The sequence below is a fragment of the Phalacrocorax aristotelis genome, chromosome 1 (assembly GCF_949628215.1).
Source record: "Phalacrocorax aristotelis chromosome 1, bGulAri2.1, whole genome shotgun sequence".
Lineage (NCBI taxonomy): Eukaryota > Metazoa > Chordata > Aves > Suliformes > Phalacrocoracidae > Phalacrocorax > Phalacrocorax aristotelis.
In genome coordinates, this window is record NC_134276.1 from 30821416 (window position 1) to 30837310 (window position 15895).

The 15895-nt window shown below is 44.0% G+C and overlaps 2 long non-coding RNA genes across 5 annotated transcripts in view; both read right to left on the reverse strand.

The window, feature by feature from the left end:
• Positions 1 to 15895, reverse strand: part of LOC142054169 (uncharacterized) — an 88398-nt gene that overhangs the window by 14591 nt on the left and 57912 nt on the right. For both annotated transcript variants that reach the window (XR_012659448.1, XR_012659446.1), the window contains one exon: positions 1145 to 1256. This is a non-coding gene — a long non-coding RNA (uncharacterized LOC142054169). The remainder of the gene's footprint in view (positions 1 to 1144; positions 1257 to 15895) is intronic.
• Positions 7377 to 15505, reverse strand: LOC142054177 (uncharacterized). Of its 3 annotated transcripts, none has more exons than XR_012659454.1 (4): positions 15188 to 15354; positions 12454 to 12547; positions 9240 to 9312; positions 7377 to 8666 (listed from the first exon to the last, which is right to left on the reverse strand). It is a non-coding gene; the product is annotated as an uncharacterized LOC142054177 (long non-coding RNA). The 3 variants fall into 3 exon arrangements; XR_012659457.1 differs by lacking the exon at positions 15188 to 15354 and adding an exon at positions 13983 to 14237; XR_012659456.1 differs by lacking the exon at positions 15188 to 15354 and adding an exon at positions 15390 to 15505 and having other exon boundaries at positions 7379 to 8666.

A 15895-nucleotide genomic window follows, 5' to 3' on the forward strand; every position in this document is an offset into this window, starting at 1 on the left:
TTCTGTCAGAAAAATACAGTTGGGAGGATATGTAACATAAAGTACAAAAAAGGTGCTGTAACACAGAGTGAGACAAGGGGGCCAAAGCTGTAAATTCCTTCCATCGACATGGTAATCTGTATTTGTAAAAGGCCAATACTGAGCAGGCAGTGAAAACAGAAACGCATAACCACATCACATCATTCCACTGCCAGAAACATTCATACTAATTTCCACCATCAAACACACAGTATGATTACTTAAAGGGTTTTTTAACCAATCCTACTTATAAAAACAAAATCCTCTAGATGGTATAACTTCACATTTTCATATTCTGTAATGTGAATATACATCAAATTGGCAACAATCTGTACCTTGTGTACAAGCCTTCTTCAGGGTCATTAACACGGAATCAACTCCTTGCAGTAAGTAAACACTTCTTTTTCTTGGTTTTTATGTTAAAAATTGAAAATTAATCTTGCAAGTCATTTTGAACCAGCAAAACAGGGTTGACAAAGCAAGCACTGTAGTCTGATATCTTTTATTAGGCCAACTTAGAGTTCAAAAATATGCAAGCCTCCTTGACCACACACAAGTTCATGTATGCAGAACTCCAGGCTGGACCCATAAAATGTATTAAACTACTTGCTTTGTCACTACAGATATATATATATAGTATATATGTATGTAATGTATATGCATACACATTTGAAAGGCTTCGGAATAAACTGTTCATTGATACAGGTTTAAAATAAGAACTCTGAAGGACTTCTGTGGGTTGGCATGTAATCTTGATATATATCACTGGGTTTAATAACGAAAATTTAGCAGCACACAAAACAGATCCTGCTTCAGATTTCTAATGAGGTCTAATTCCTATGAAAAAACTCATGACTCTTAGTAATAGCATTAGCAACCATAGGTTCTTTGCTGCTAATAATAATAACAGTGAGAATACCCAGCAAAGATATAGCACTGTGTTTCACATTAAGTGTTCTACAAGGAACAATACAGAGGGTTGCTAACCTTGTAATAGCTATGATACTTTGGGATGCTTTATGCAGTTAAAACCCACTCTGAATGAATACATCCCTTCTGCACAAGAATTCAAATGTTTCTAATGTTGCTATGCGTCCACGACAAAGTGTGTGCATAACCTGCTTACCTTTGCTTTTCCTCCCACAAGCATGCAAACAGATCACCATCCAGTTCTTCAGCAGCTCTCAGTCCACACGACAAGCCTTCGACTCGGGGAACAGCAGGGCCGGTTGTGGTAGCTACGAAGAACACGTGGAAGAATTACAGTGACAAAGGCAAACACTCTTCTTTCTTCAAGTTCTGGCACCTGTGAAACTCTGGATGTTTCCTAAGGAGTGCAGTCAGTCACACCAGTAAATGCAAGCTATTCATTGGAACAAAGACTGAAGAATCAGTGTCCTTCAAGCCTTTGTCCCACCAGCCTGAGTACTGCTTCGTATCAGTGATCGTGTGGTGTCTCTACAGCTCTCAGCTACTGGCACTCTGCCAGCACAGGCTGTGGCAGTACCTTGTGCTCTAGTTGTATATGCCTTGAGATAGGTTGGTGGATCTAACCTGATAACATCAAATGTGGCTCTGATAAAGTCTGATAACTCATTTCGTATCTTCTTAGATTTGATCCTGAACTACAAAGGCTGCTTGAGACCAATAAGCATCACAGATCTACAGAAGAGCTTTGTCTGGCTAAGGCATTACGTTCAAGAAGGATCAACATTTTGATCCTTCTACAAGTGAACTGGGTCATGGGAAAAAATATTGGTAAGTGGATATACTGATAAATAAGAAATCTGAAACCACCCTTAGAATAAATTTAAGATGTGGCCTCAGTGTTATCCTATCCACCTGAAAATAATATGGAGGATTAGACATAAAAGATAGAACTTTATTTATCCCTGAGCTGAGGTAATGGCTACTAAAAATGTGGATTTCATTGACAGATGATTTAGTGAACATGATGACAGACGCTCAAACATGGCTCCATTAAAGATAAAAGCAACATGCTTAAATCTCATGAGGAGGGTTTTTTCCTTATTGGTAGAGAATGTATGTCAAGACCTTTAGAAACCTAGGAACCACATAATGAGAAAATAACAAAGGATCAGCACTCATAAGTGTCTGGCTGAAGTTTCCTCTAAATGGGCTTTGATAGATCATTTTTCTTGACAACAAAGACACCAGAAGGATTGTCTGGATTGTAGCTCCTCACTGCAACCTGTGATGAAAAATACTTCCTGTAGCCAAATGGAAAGCTGAGGAGAGGACTTCCTCCCTAGAAATATGGTTTTTTGCACTTCAATATCATCTGAGAACATCAACACCAATCAGGGGCAGAAGGAGGATATATAGTATCAGACAAAAATATTGGGACATTCCTTAAAGATTACAGTTTTATCAGTGACTGGGAAGATACCAAAGATCTAAGAACTAAAATGAGTTTTGCTTTTGCTTCTGAGAGTTGAACTTCCACTGCCTGTTGCAGTGCCAGATGCAATGCACTGGCTCAGTCAGCCTCAGTGTTTTGTGTCCTTTCATTGCTTGGTATCAATGAGGAGGACTGAAAAGCTAGCTAAGGGCTGTCCTCCCTTTCTCTGTAGGCCTCTGTGACAGCAGTCTGCTGCTACAGTACTGGTCTTCTGGAAACACTGGTCTTGCATGCAGCTGGTGACAGTGGGTGGCCTCAGCCCCCTCATTAACAGGACACTAGAGGAGAGAAACAGATAATTCTCACATGTGGTTCTTCTCATCATAAAGGAAATGCCAAAAACAGGTCAGATGAATAATTCCCCAGAATTACTTATTCCTCTCCATTAACCATAAATGTTACCTAAGATGACATGGTTAGATACAAACCTCCATATTGCAGACCTCTACATTTAGATTAGAAGAATCCCACCCTAGACATCTGCATTTCAGAAGAAGAAAACATCGGTGCCTTATGGTGCAGAAGCACCTAGGAGGTGATATTATCATCATGGTCTTCCACATTACAAAGACTAACAGTTTTGACACCCAAGTCTTCTCTGGGCATTCACAATGAATGGCAAACTGCACAGCTGCAAGGAGTGTGGCCTATTTCTCAAGAGCCGAACATAGATTATGGCCACCATGTCATAGTTCTTTCACATATGGCTTAAAGCCTGGGAATTTCATAAAGCTGACTATTAAAAGAAATGGCATACATATTAACTACTATTTTATTTATTTGCCAACAAACACAGAGAAACACCTACTGTAAAAAAAAAAAAAAAGCAACTGTGAAGTACGGTAGTAACAAATTATCCCTAACTATCCAAGCAAACACTAGGACTGATGCACTTCTCTGCCAAGGAGCCAAAAGGCAGGGATTTGCAGAGTTTGGGGCTGCTTTTCACCCTTGGATGGAGTCCTGTGCAGAGAAAGTATATGCTCTGTGATTTAACAGATTCAGAGAAAAATAAGCTTTTCATCTTGCTTTGTAACAAGTTTCCTCCATAATATTTTCATAATTAAAAACTAGGAGTAGGCAGGTGAGAGGCAGAGCTGTTCCATGTGAACAAAAAGATGAGAAAGGAAGGCGTAATTGGGGCTCCTACTTCCAGTTCCTACTGTACAAGCTATAAAATTGCCATAATGTCTTTCCTGGAGAGCTTTATTATATTATTTCATTTGTCTTCCAAGCTAGAGTAGGCCTACAGACCTCCCTTGATATGTTTACACTGAATTAACATTAGTTAATGATGAAGGGTACAACGAATGTCAGCTGACCAAATGTAGATATCTGCGTAACAGTGAGATGAATTGTCTCTAAGCACCACTGATTGTACTGACTAGTTCAACTACAAAGAGCATTTAGACACCCAACTCACATGTCGACACCTACCCCAAAGGTAAGCATCTAAAATCTCTCCCAGGCCTCAAAACTTTCACTGGTCGATAGGTGAATATTCCAGACTAGCGTAGCAGTGAACTAAATGATATTAACAAAATGGAGAAATGGTCTGAAAAGAATAGGAGGCAATTCTACTGAGACGAGAATAAAGCTCTACACTTAGGCAGCACATGAAGCATGGGGGATGATAGGCTAAGGAGCAGCTCTGAGAAAAATACCCTAGGATTATAGCTGAATAAACTGCAGATTAACCAACAGTGTCATTTTGTTATGAAAAAAAGCAGTCATAATATGAGGGGATGTACACCTGACAAGGCACACAAAGGAATCTTTCCATTCTGTTTGGCACAGGTTACATCGCATGCACTTTTGGGCACTGCATGTCAGGAAAGATGGAAAAAAAAAGTAAAGCTAGAAGAATGGTGGAGGGCAGTTTTCTAAAATTATTAAACAGTGGAGTGAACCATCTTGAGAGATTCTGAAATCTCCATTCGTGGAGGTCTTGGAAATCAGGTTAGTCAAGTATCCTTTAAGGAGAACACAGGTATATTTAATTCTGCTCTGATCAGAGGGAAGGAGTGGATGACCTCACTGATAGAAAGATCTGCAAAAATAAAACTTGCCTTTGACTACAAGAGTGTGCCATATCCAGAATTAGGATACACTGACTTACCTCATTCTTTTAAATAACACCACCCAGTAATATTGACCTATTTTTAAGACAAAAGCATTCTCTTTTAAATAGATACATTCTAAAAATAGATCATAGAATCACAGAATAGTTTGGGTTGGAAGGGACCTTTAAAGATCATCTAGTCCAACCTCCCTGCCATGGGCAGGGACACCTTTCACTAGACCAGGTTGCTCATAGCTCCATCCAACCTGACCTTGAACACTTCCAGGGATGAAGCATCCACAATCTCTGGGCAACCTGTTCTACTGCCTCACATCCTCATCATAAAAAGTTTCTTCCTTATGTCCAATCTGAACACAACCTCTTTCAGTTTAAAATTGTCACCTCTTGTCCTGTCACTATAGGCCTAAGTGAAAAGTCTCTCTGCCTTTTACAGGCCCCCTTTGTATATTGAAAGGCTGCAATAAGGTCTCTCTGGAGCCTTTTCTTCTCCAGGCTGAACAACCCCAACTCTCTCAGCCTTTCCCCATAGGAGAGGTGCCTCAGCCCTCGGATCATTTTTGTGGCCCTCCTCTGGACCCACTCCAACAGGTCCATGTCTCTCCTGTGCTGAGGACCCCAGAGCTGGGTACAGTGCTTCAGGTGGGGTCTCATGAGAGCGGAGTAGAGGGGCAGAATCAACTCCCTTGACCTGCTGGCCACGCTTCTTTTGATGCAGCCCAGGATACAGTTGGCTTTCTGGACTGCAGGCGCACATTGTCAGCTTGTGTCCAATTTTTCATCCACCAATATCCCAAAGTCCTTCTTCGCAGGGCTGCTCTCAATCCCTTCATCCCCCAGCCTGTATTGATACTGGGGATTGTCCCAACCCATGTGCAGGACCTTGCACTTGGCCTTGTTGAACCTCAAGAGGTGTGCAGGGGCCCACTCCTCAAGTCTGTCAAGGTCCCTATGGATGGCATCCTTTTCCTCTAGTGAATCAGCTGCACTGCTCAGCTTGGTGTCATCTACAAACTTTCTGAGGGTGCACTCAACCCACAGTCTATGTCATTTATTAAGATATTAAATAATATTGGTCCCAGTACAGACTGCTTGAGAGACACTACTCATTACTGGTTTCTGCTTGGACATTGAGCCATTGACTCCAGCTCTTCAGACATGGCCATCCAGTCCACTCCTTATCCCTCTAACAGTCCATCCATCACATCTGTATCTCTCCAATTTAGAGGTAAGAATGTTGTGGGGAATCATATCACAGGACTTACAGAAGTCCAGGTAGATGACAGCCGTAGCTCTTCCCTTGTCCACTGATGCAACCACTTCATGGCACAAGGCCACTGAATGAGTCAGGCACGATTTGCCCTTGGTGAAGCCATGCTGGATCTCTCTCATCACCTCCCTGTCTTCCATGTGTTTTAATATATCCTCCACGAGGATCCGCTCCATGATCTTACTGAGCACAGAGCTGAGCCTGACTTGTCAGTAGTTACCAGCATCCTCTTTTTTACCCTCTTGAAAAATGGACATGGAATTTCCTTTTTTCCAGTCACAGGGGACTTTGCCTAACTGCCACGATTTTTCTAAGATGATGGAGAGTGGCTTGGCAACATCAGCCCTCAGGACCCTGGTGTGCAGCTCTTCGGATCCCATTGACTTATATATGGTCAGGTTCCTCAGGTGGTCTTGAACCTGATCTTCACTTACAATGGAAGGGACTTCATCCCTCCAGTCCCTGCCTTGAAGTTCATGGGCTTAAGAGATGTGGGAAGAGAGATTACCATTGAAAACTGAGGAAAAAAAATTGCTGAGTAGCTCAGCCTTCTCCGTGTCGGTTGTCACTAGTGCTCCTGTGTTATTTATCAGAGGAGGGGGGAGGGGACCACTTGCAAATTAAAAAAAGTGCATAACTACATTTTTAGTGAATCTGTAAATACCAACTGAGGAATGTCATCATTTTAATGTATAAAAAGCAGTCTTGCATTTACAGCCACATTAATTACTTAGTATAGTAAATATATGCATATTACCTAGCAAAGAGTGATACAAAACTGTGCATGCAATTTCATGCAGTATTTTTGTATCTTTTTAAATTGCCTGTAAATTCCCAGAAACAAAGGTATCAAAGAAAACTTGAAAGCATGCACCAGTATCATCTCTGTCATATGTAAAGATCGCTTTTTCTTCAGTGAATTCCCTGCAGAATAGTGTTAACACAGACCGAGAAGTATGATCTCATTCTTCAACCTTTTCAAAACAGATGGATTGGGGGATTACCATGAAAATGGCAACTTCATAATCTTCTAATGTGGTTCAGAAATTATGCCAATCATTTGCTCTGAATTAAGGCAATTTTCTGACATTATATTTCAATTACTTTGTGTCCAGGGTCAAAAAAATACCTTGCAATTTGTTCTAGATGGCCCAAGCATGTGCAGATCACTTCCATGGGGTCTTATGGCAATACTAAGGAGCATTCCAGCAAAGCAATGCTTGGGAGGAAGAGAAACATAAACGTGGCAATTAACATTTTAAACCCAAGTGTTGTTTTACATCTGTGTGGGCTTCACCTGTCTATGCCTCTTCCTTTCTGCAATTAATTGTCGTTACTGTTACCTATTTCTTATGAGTTTTCACCAAGTTTTAGTACTCACTTGAATTTCCCAATTCAGCTCCAGGACAGTCTTATCTGCATCATAGAACTCTGGGGGGAAAGTCTAGTGTAAATGGTGTGTCTTATGCTCTGCATACTGCTATAGTTGGATACATACAATGGCTCTTCCCTGTGCCTTAGGAAAACCCCCTTGAAAATTGTTGTTCAGCATACTGGGCTTTGTTTACCAAGCCTAAAAGAGTAGTCACACATGCCAGCAGACTTTAATATTCGTGACCTTATAAATTAACAAGGTCATCAGATCTATCAGATTACAATAAAATCCCCCTGCCGTTTTTGGCTTCTATAACCCCTCCAGTAGCAACGTAGAAGCCAGTGGCTCTGGGTCAGGCACTGTCTTCTGGAACTCCATCAGTGACACTCACCATCCGGATCCACAGATATTGTAGCACAGATGGTTTAGCTCTGTTATCAGGTCAAAGACATGTTCAGGATTTGTCTACACAAGGTGCTTTGAGAAAATTAATCTGGAACAACCAAGTGAAGTAAACTACATTGGATTTAAACTCTGAATAAGTATCTGCACAGGCGCTTAACACTACATAGTAAATCTGCATTAGAAATCTATTGAGATTAACTTCTATGTCTCACAGATAGGGCTTTTTGATGACAAGAACTCTGACAGTGGCAATTTCTTAATAGGAACTCCCCAATGTGAGCCATAAAGCCTTCCTTCCTCTTAAGATTTTCTCAGGACTCAGAGAGGCTCTATCTAAACCTGCAATTCTTAGCTAGGCAACAAGAGGAATGATGGCAGTTATAAGAGAAGTCATATGTCCAGCAGATAAAAAGCTCATTATTATATATGGGGTTATAACAAGAAGCATTTGGATACTGTACATTTAAATAGTGCCCTGCCGATAATCAAGCTTTCCTAAAATCCAGATCAATGGGACATTCCCAATATGGAGATTTTGCCTCCACGAATAGAGACCAGAAGTGACTCGTTATGCTCCTGACACAAAAAGCAAAAATTGCATAACTTAACATCAGACATCTAAAATACAGATGTCTACTTCTGACCTGTCAGACCATGCTCTACATAAGTGGGCATTTCTGGGTGCGACTCCTCTCTAAAACAGATTAGGTGAATTGTATACTCAAAGTACCTACTCCTCTCTTCTGACTACAAAGTGTGATGTGACATGGTGTACACTGTACACCTCTAAATATAAATTATACTAATGTATATCAAGTTTTCCCTAACATTTTTTCATCTTGTCATGCCCTGCTGAGGATGACCAAGTGAATGACTGTAGGTTTCAGACCTCTGGCTGCATGTTGCATTTCCCCTGTCCCTGTGCAGGACATTTTCAGTGTACTTTCATCACATATCTGAAGAAAAGTCATATTTTCGTAGTTTATTTTTCTTTTGGTGTGTTCCAGGGATCCAACTCTTTTCTTTTTCTTTTGCTACAAATAGCATCTGAATGTCACTTGGCTCAAACACCAGGGTCTCAAGACACCACGCTCACCTGTAGTAAAGACAGATGGAAAAAGGCTCTAGGGCAGTGTCGCACATCAGGTTGCTCTAGCAGCCCCACTGCCCAGACTGTGACACCACATGAACCCTGACAGATGTACTTCAGCTTGTGAGCCCCACTTCTCCAGTTTTATTTCAGTGAGGTTGGTGCTTCCCCTCATAGGCAGCACCTTCACTTGAGGCCGTAGTTTGGGAACTCTTGCTCCAGGACTCATAAAGGCTTGAATTAAGGATATATAGTCTTTTCTGGATAAGACTAGGTGGTGACATACTAATCTAGTTTCCTTCTGCAACAGGCTAACAGATGGGAGAAGCAGGAGGTGTCATATCTTGACTGTTTTTGACACTGACATTTATTATTCTTCTACCTAAGACAGTTTAGAGGAAACTAGTATAGGATGAGTACAAACTGGCTGGGAAGTCATTCACTAGAAGTATTTATCAATGGTTAGTTACTGAAATGGAAGGATGTTCAGAGTGGGATTCCCCAGGAATCTGTGCTAAATTTGGGACTTCTCAGTGTTTCCATTAACAACCTGAATGAGGGAAGATAAAATATGCTTACCCATTACTGCAGATAATCCCATGCTAATAGAGGCTGCCAGCTCACTGGAAGATAGGACTGAAATTCTGATTATCTTGACAAATTGGAGAAATGGTCTTAAAAATAGGTAGCAAATCAACACGGACATATGCAAAGTCCTGCACTTTTGCACTGCACAAATACAGGCTAGGCAAGAATTGGTAGGACAGCAGCCCCATAGAAAGGAGTTAGGGGAGCACAGACAGGATATAATCAACTGTGCTGCTGCAATTAAAAGCAAACCCCACAGTGGCACACATAAAGAGTAAGCCAGCCTTTAGGAGACGCGAGTTGTCTGCTCCCTCAGTAGTGGTAAGCTCTTAGACGGAATACTGAGTCTAGTCTGAGATATGGCAAAAGAGAAATTGGACAGAATCTCTTCAGAAAAGAGAGATAAGAATTGTCAGAGGTCAAAAAAAATTACACCTATGAAGAAAAGGCAAGAGGACTGGTGTGATTTAGTCTCCAGATGACTACAGAAAACACACCACGAAAAGGCTTCCAACATGAAGGATGGTTAAACACTGGCACAGACTGCATAAGGGGTGTGTGAAATCTCCACCCCTGGATGTCTTTAGGAACAGGCTAGACAAATGGAAAAGACAGAGGGATAGCAGGTCATCAGGGCATAGGGAGAAGCTCGATGATCTCTGAGGTCCCTTCTAACACTGTTTTCTAGGATACAGTCACTCTGCATCTTCTAAACTTTTTGTTGTGAGTCGTGGTGTTTAGAGCAATTGTGCAAAGAGCAGCATTTCTCATTCAGCATCCTTGGAGCTGAATGAACCTGAGCTTTTTACTTGTTACAAATTCAGTAAGTCCGCTAGTTCTCAGAGTTCACTGCACTAAAGCTAAGGCAGTTAGACAGCCTGCTTTTATAATGCTTTCATTGAATAAATTTGCAAGGCTGCTACCTAGAGTCTACATTATTGCTCAGCACCACTTCGTTAATTTGGAATCCAGATCTGGTGACTGATTTAGGAAAACAGTTCAGCTAATCCCTAGTGAATAGAAATCCTTAGCCTAAGATTGTATGGCTCACCAGATTCCCACACGTGCAAATGCAGCAGCTGCATTGCAAAGGGAAGTTAAAATATCAAGCACAAACTTTAGGGGGGTTTCATAAAACGTGCTTATTTTCTTTCCTCGGAGATGTAGGGCTCCAAAAGGAAGGAGTAGAGACAATCACAAACTTTCCCAGTAGACAACTTTTGTAGTAGGGTGGCCAGTGCATGCATGTATTCCAGAAAGTTCTTTGAGGGCAGCAATTCTGGCAGGAGAATGTTCAGAGCTACTGTTAAAAAAACTAATTCTGCTAATTAGCCTTGTCTTGTTTCTTCAGTCAGCCGACAAAATTAGCATGCATACCCATGTGATATCAATAACCTGTATATTTCAAACTATTTCCACATAATTGCCTTCTGCATGATAAAACACATTCAGGCAGACTACTATGAATTATAATTCCTCAGTGAGACCTTCTGGGAAGGCATTTGTTGTTATGGGAAGGCCCCTGTGCAGATTGCTTCCTGACTGATAGGAAGCCCTCGACTGACCCACAATCTGTTGAGCTTTGGGAGACCACTCAAGGCCCATTTCTTCACTCAAACTTGGCATGAGGTGGGCAAGCAGCTGATTTTCCTTAGATGTTGAGATAGGCCAGTCAGTCAGATGTATGTCATATACTGTACCTGCTCCTGCAGTAGCCATGCAAATTTAGAAATAAATTAATAAATGTAATGAAAGTAACTATTTTAATTATGACAACAATTAAAAGTAATTTCTTCCCAAAATTATTATAAAGACATAATAACTGTACTCAGGTAAGTCCTTCTGAGTGGCACTGCATTAGTGAATGGTTCTAGTGCAGCTGAAACTAGTTCCTCCTGAAGACAAGCACAAAACTTCCACCTTCCCATACTCGTGAGAATATCCCTAGACCACGATTCTTTCTATTGCCATATTATTTACAACATAAGTTTTGAGAGCATTATGTAAGCTGCCCAGTTGTCTATTGATTTATATATGACCCTGGATATCTCAGACCCATGCCTCCCTCTTCTTATTCTTGCTGTGCCCTCCCACCCCACTTTTTTTCACTTTCTCTCTCCATAGTTTCTTCCACTGTTTCTGAGATTTCTTCTTTTTCCTTCCAAATGAAGTTGTACAGGATAAACCTTGGAGGCTCTGAGTACCTTTTTAACAGACTGACGCTTCTCTCCTGTTCTAAAATACTCTCACCTCCTGCCAATTACAAAATGGAGCCCAGTACTCTAATAGTGCAGTGCAGGACACTAGACCAGAACAGCTGAAATTCCTTCATTAGAAGGAGGATATTCTTGTCCAGGGTTACCTTCTAGTAAATGTACATTTACAGATGCAATGAGAGATCTTTGACATAATGCCTAATCAAAAAAAAAGAGACTCAAAATCCAAAGCTACTCGGACACTTACCTCCTGCTACCCAACAAAAAAATATTTAAACAGGAGTCAGATGTCCAAGGATCCCAGATGCCATTTGGGGATCCAGACTTACGGTCCCATCTGAGCTACTCAAGCACCAAATAATTCAAGATGTTCTCAGATGGCTGAGAGTCTCATGTGGAAAGCTTTGCCGAAGTTTCTGAACTAAACATAATTCCGGGCAGTGAATTAGGTGTTGCTGGTCTGTTTCCTGAGATCTGCATCAGATGCAGCTGATGCGTAAGAGAAATGGTTGTGCGTTACATGTGCAAAGCAAGGGTCTACACAAACGTGTGTTGATTTAGTTAACTTAGCTACAGTTTTTGTGGTGCCACACGTAGTTGAGCCACTCACTTGAGCTGTAATGAAAGGCAAGCTGCATTTACTAAAGTAACTATTTTGTGATGAGCAAAAACTTTCTGAATATCATTTTACACCGACATGCTTTCAATAACTAAGAAGACTTCCTTTTCATATAACATCCTGTAATTTTTATCCATCTTGCTTACATCCTTAGGCCATCGTAGCTATGACATGACTATCACATTTTATAAGCATGCTACAACCCTCCATAATCACTGTATGTCAGTATACGGAATTACTATAATGAGTTAGGCAGTTTCTGGACTCCCCAAAAATGATCTTACCAAAGTAAGCTTATAAGCTGAGTAGGCAACATACAAACAAGAACAGGGTGTAACAACTGATTAAAAAAAAATTATTTAAAAAATACCTATTAACATGAAGAAATGATAATCCTGAGGACATATTCTTCTCCTTCAGATGTTTTCCCCAACACCCTTTTGTTTCTTTATGGGGAAGAATGACTGCAGTATAAGGAAAAAGAGACATTACTGGTACAGTACCTGTAAGCTAGATGTTACCGTACCCAGACTCGAGGGACCTAGCCTGTAAGGTGGGATACAAAGTTCCAAACCAAGTGTTTCAATGTGCTGCGAAATATGTGAGAAAATCTGGACTCTCAGAAGAGTGACAAATACATAGTTGCACATGAAGTCACGTAGAGGTAGGTAATACAACAGGCCAAGCACGTGAAGCTTCTGAAATCTCATTTCTCTCTAGACTTTGTATACCTTGAAGCAATGACCCAAAACGAGTTTGAATGCTAGGCTGGAACCTAGGCTTGTCCTTAAGCGCTGAGCATTGCTACCAAAGGAAGCACTTCAGCAGGAGCAGCACTATTACACTCGCACATTGCAAACCTCCCTGGCCACAAACACATACGTTTCATTACCCAAACTACTTCCATTTCTATCTATGCAGATGTATACTACAGCTATCGAACAAAGTTTTCCCATACATCAGCCCTTTAGGACACTAATCATTTTGGTTACTCTTCCCTGAACTCCCTCTAGAGCATTTATTAATTTATGACTGAGAAGTAATATTAATTAGTCTATTAAAACAAGGAAATATACATTCAGATGTATGCAAAGAAACATTTTTTTCTGTGTTTACTCTTAATTTACATCTTGATGAGTCAAATCCCCACTGTTACATTACCAAGTCAAATAAAATTTCACCGGCGATTAAAGTTGTCCTGTGGGACTGTGCAAAACACACATCTTTAATGAATTTGGCCCACTAAATGCATGTGGCCAAGAAAGAACTGCATTTTATATCACTAAGCAAAAGTAATGAAGAAAGCACCTTTTTGGAGCCACCGGCATTTCAGAGTACAAATAATTTTCAATTTCAATAGATGAGTATTGATATCATTGATATAATTTTATACGGAACTCTATATAATAAGTCTAAGTTATTGTCCTGGAACTGTTGTCCCATACTCACAGATACATAAGGTGCTCCAGCAGCTTTCAGCTTGCTCAGGAGCTCTAAAAGGCCACAGCTGAGTTGCAAACATAACTCTACTTTTTTTAAAAAAAATTAAAAAACAGTTTATGGCAGTTTTTTCCATTTTTGCCTTTTGCCCCTTCATTTCCAGAGAACGGGCCCGATTCTGTCACCACAAAAGAAGGGGTGGAAGGAGGTCTGTCAGGCGGGAGCACTTTGGGTCCCCACCGAGCCGGAGGGGGAACAGCCACTGGTGCCGCGCCGGGTAGCAGAGTGGCGGGGCGGGGGGCGGCCCGGTGTCCCCAGAACGGGGACGGGGACGGGGACGCACAGACAAAAAACGAGGGAGGAAACCACAGGGTGTATCGGGTGCAGCTGTGGAGAGGCCCGGAGGGGTTGATGTTATCAGCCGTCTTTTCGAGCTCTGGGCTGGATACCGATGTTTACCTGGAGGAGGTGCGGGCTGCGGACACCTCCTGAGCGCCCGCCGCAGGACGGCAGCCCCGCGTTACCGGAGAGCACGGAGAGGGGCGGCGGCGGGCTGTGAGGAGCGCGGGCAGAGCTGCCCGCAGCGCCCGGCGCCAGCCCCGGCGGGGCAGCCCTTCCCCGCACGGACCTTCCGCAGCGGCCGCCCCGCGGGCGAGGCAGGACGGGACGGGGCAGCGGGGGTCCCCGGTGCGCTCTCCGTGCCTCCCTCTGCCCGCCCGGCCCGGCCCGGCCCGGCCCGGCCCGGCTCCTCCTGCCTCCTGCCGCTGCCCTCTCCCAGCCTGCCCAGCGCCGCCCCAGCTGTCCCAGTATCGTCCCAGGCTGCCCCAGCACTGCCCGAACTGTTCCAGCATTACCCCAGCACTGTCCCCAGACCGTGCCAGGACAGACCCAGCACCATCCCAGGATGTCCCAGCACTACCCTAACTGTTCCAGGACAGTTCCAGACTGTGTCAGCACTGTCCCAACCGTCCCAGCATTGCCTCAGCACTGTCCCAGGACAGTCCCAGCACCACGCCAGGATGTCCCAGCACTACCCTAACTGTCCCAGCACTGTCCCAGCACTGTCCCAGCACTGTCCCAGCACTTTCCTAGCACTACCCTAACTGTCCCAGGATAGTCCCAGACTGTCCCAGCACTGTCCCAGCATTGTCCCAGCACTATCCTAACTGTCCCAGACTGTCCCAGCACTGTCCCAGCATTGTCCCAGCACTATCCTAACTGTCCCAGGACAGTCCCAGACTGTCCCAGCATTGTCCCAGCACTGTCCCAGGACAGTCCTAGCACCGTCCCAACTATCCCAGCCCTGCCCGAGCACAGCCACAGACTGTCCCAGTGCTGTGCCAGACTTTCCCAGCAGAACCATAGACTGTCCCAGCATAGTACCAGCACTGTCCCAGCGCTGCCACAGCTCCTCCGCGGGTACCCATCTTCCTCCCACGCATCCCCCAGCTTGCCTTAGGGTTCGCCCCCCGGGTACCAGTCAGGCAGCACGAAACGGAGGGACCTGGCGAGTGCACCCCCTCGGTGACAGCCCCAGGGACACGGGAAGGGTTAATCGTCCCCCGGGACAGCTCATGGCCACCGTCACAGAGACACAGGCGGGGGAAAGGAGCCGAGGGCTCTGCCGATGGGACCCACGAGGTGCTTTGCAAGCCCAGCTGTACCGTTTGCAGAGTCACCGTATGCAGGGCAACGCCAGCAAACGCTTCAGCTCCCCCAGGAAAGTCCGAGCACGGACAAACCCGCAGTTCGGGGTGTCAAGTTTGCAGAAAATGGCCGAACACAAATTTCTTCTGCATTTTGCAAAAGGAAAAAAAAATAAGCTGAACCCGAGAGATAAATGACTGCCTGGTGGTAAATACTGACCAGCAGCAGCAGCTGGAGACGAGTCACCACACCACCAGCGTTTTAACAGCAGCATTTAGAGGAGAGGGGGAGAAAACCGAGATCTCCGGGCTGCTGCAACTGCCTGCACGCCCACTGGTTTCACTGGCTCGAGTGTCTGCGAGAAAAAGATAAGAGGCTGGTGCAGAGAAACAATTTAAAAAAAAAAAAAAAAAAGGCAATAACTAAGAAGCATTAGTGACTTGAAAGTAGCTGCAACCCTGCAGAACGGCTCGTCCCGGCTGGGGAGCGCCGCGCAGGTGGCAGCGGTGGCGGCGCGGAGCCCGGCGGTCCCCGGTCCCTCCGTCCCGCTCAGGGCGGCCAAGGGCACACGGCGGGGAGCGGGGGTAAAACGAATCCCGGCCGCGGGGAGCCCCTGCCGCCCCACGGGGGAACCTGCGGGGGCGATGGAGACGGCGCCTCGGCGGTCCCCGTGGACCAGGGGACGGGGGAGACGGGGGGGGGGGGGGCGGGCTAAAGGAGGGCTC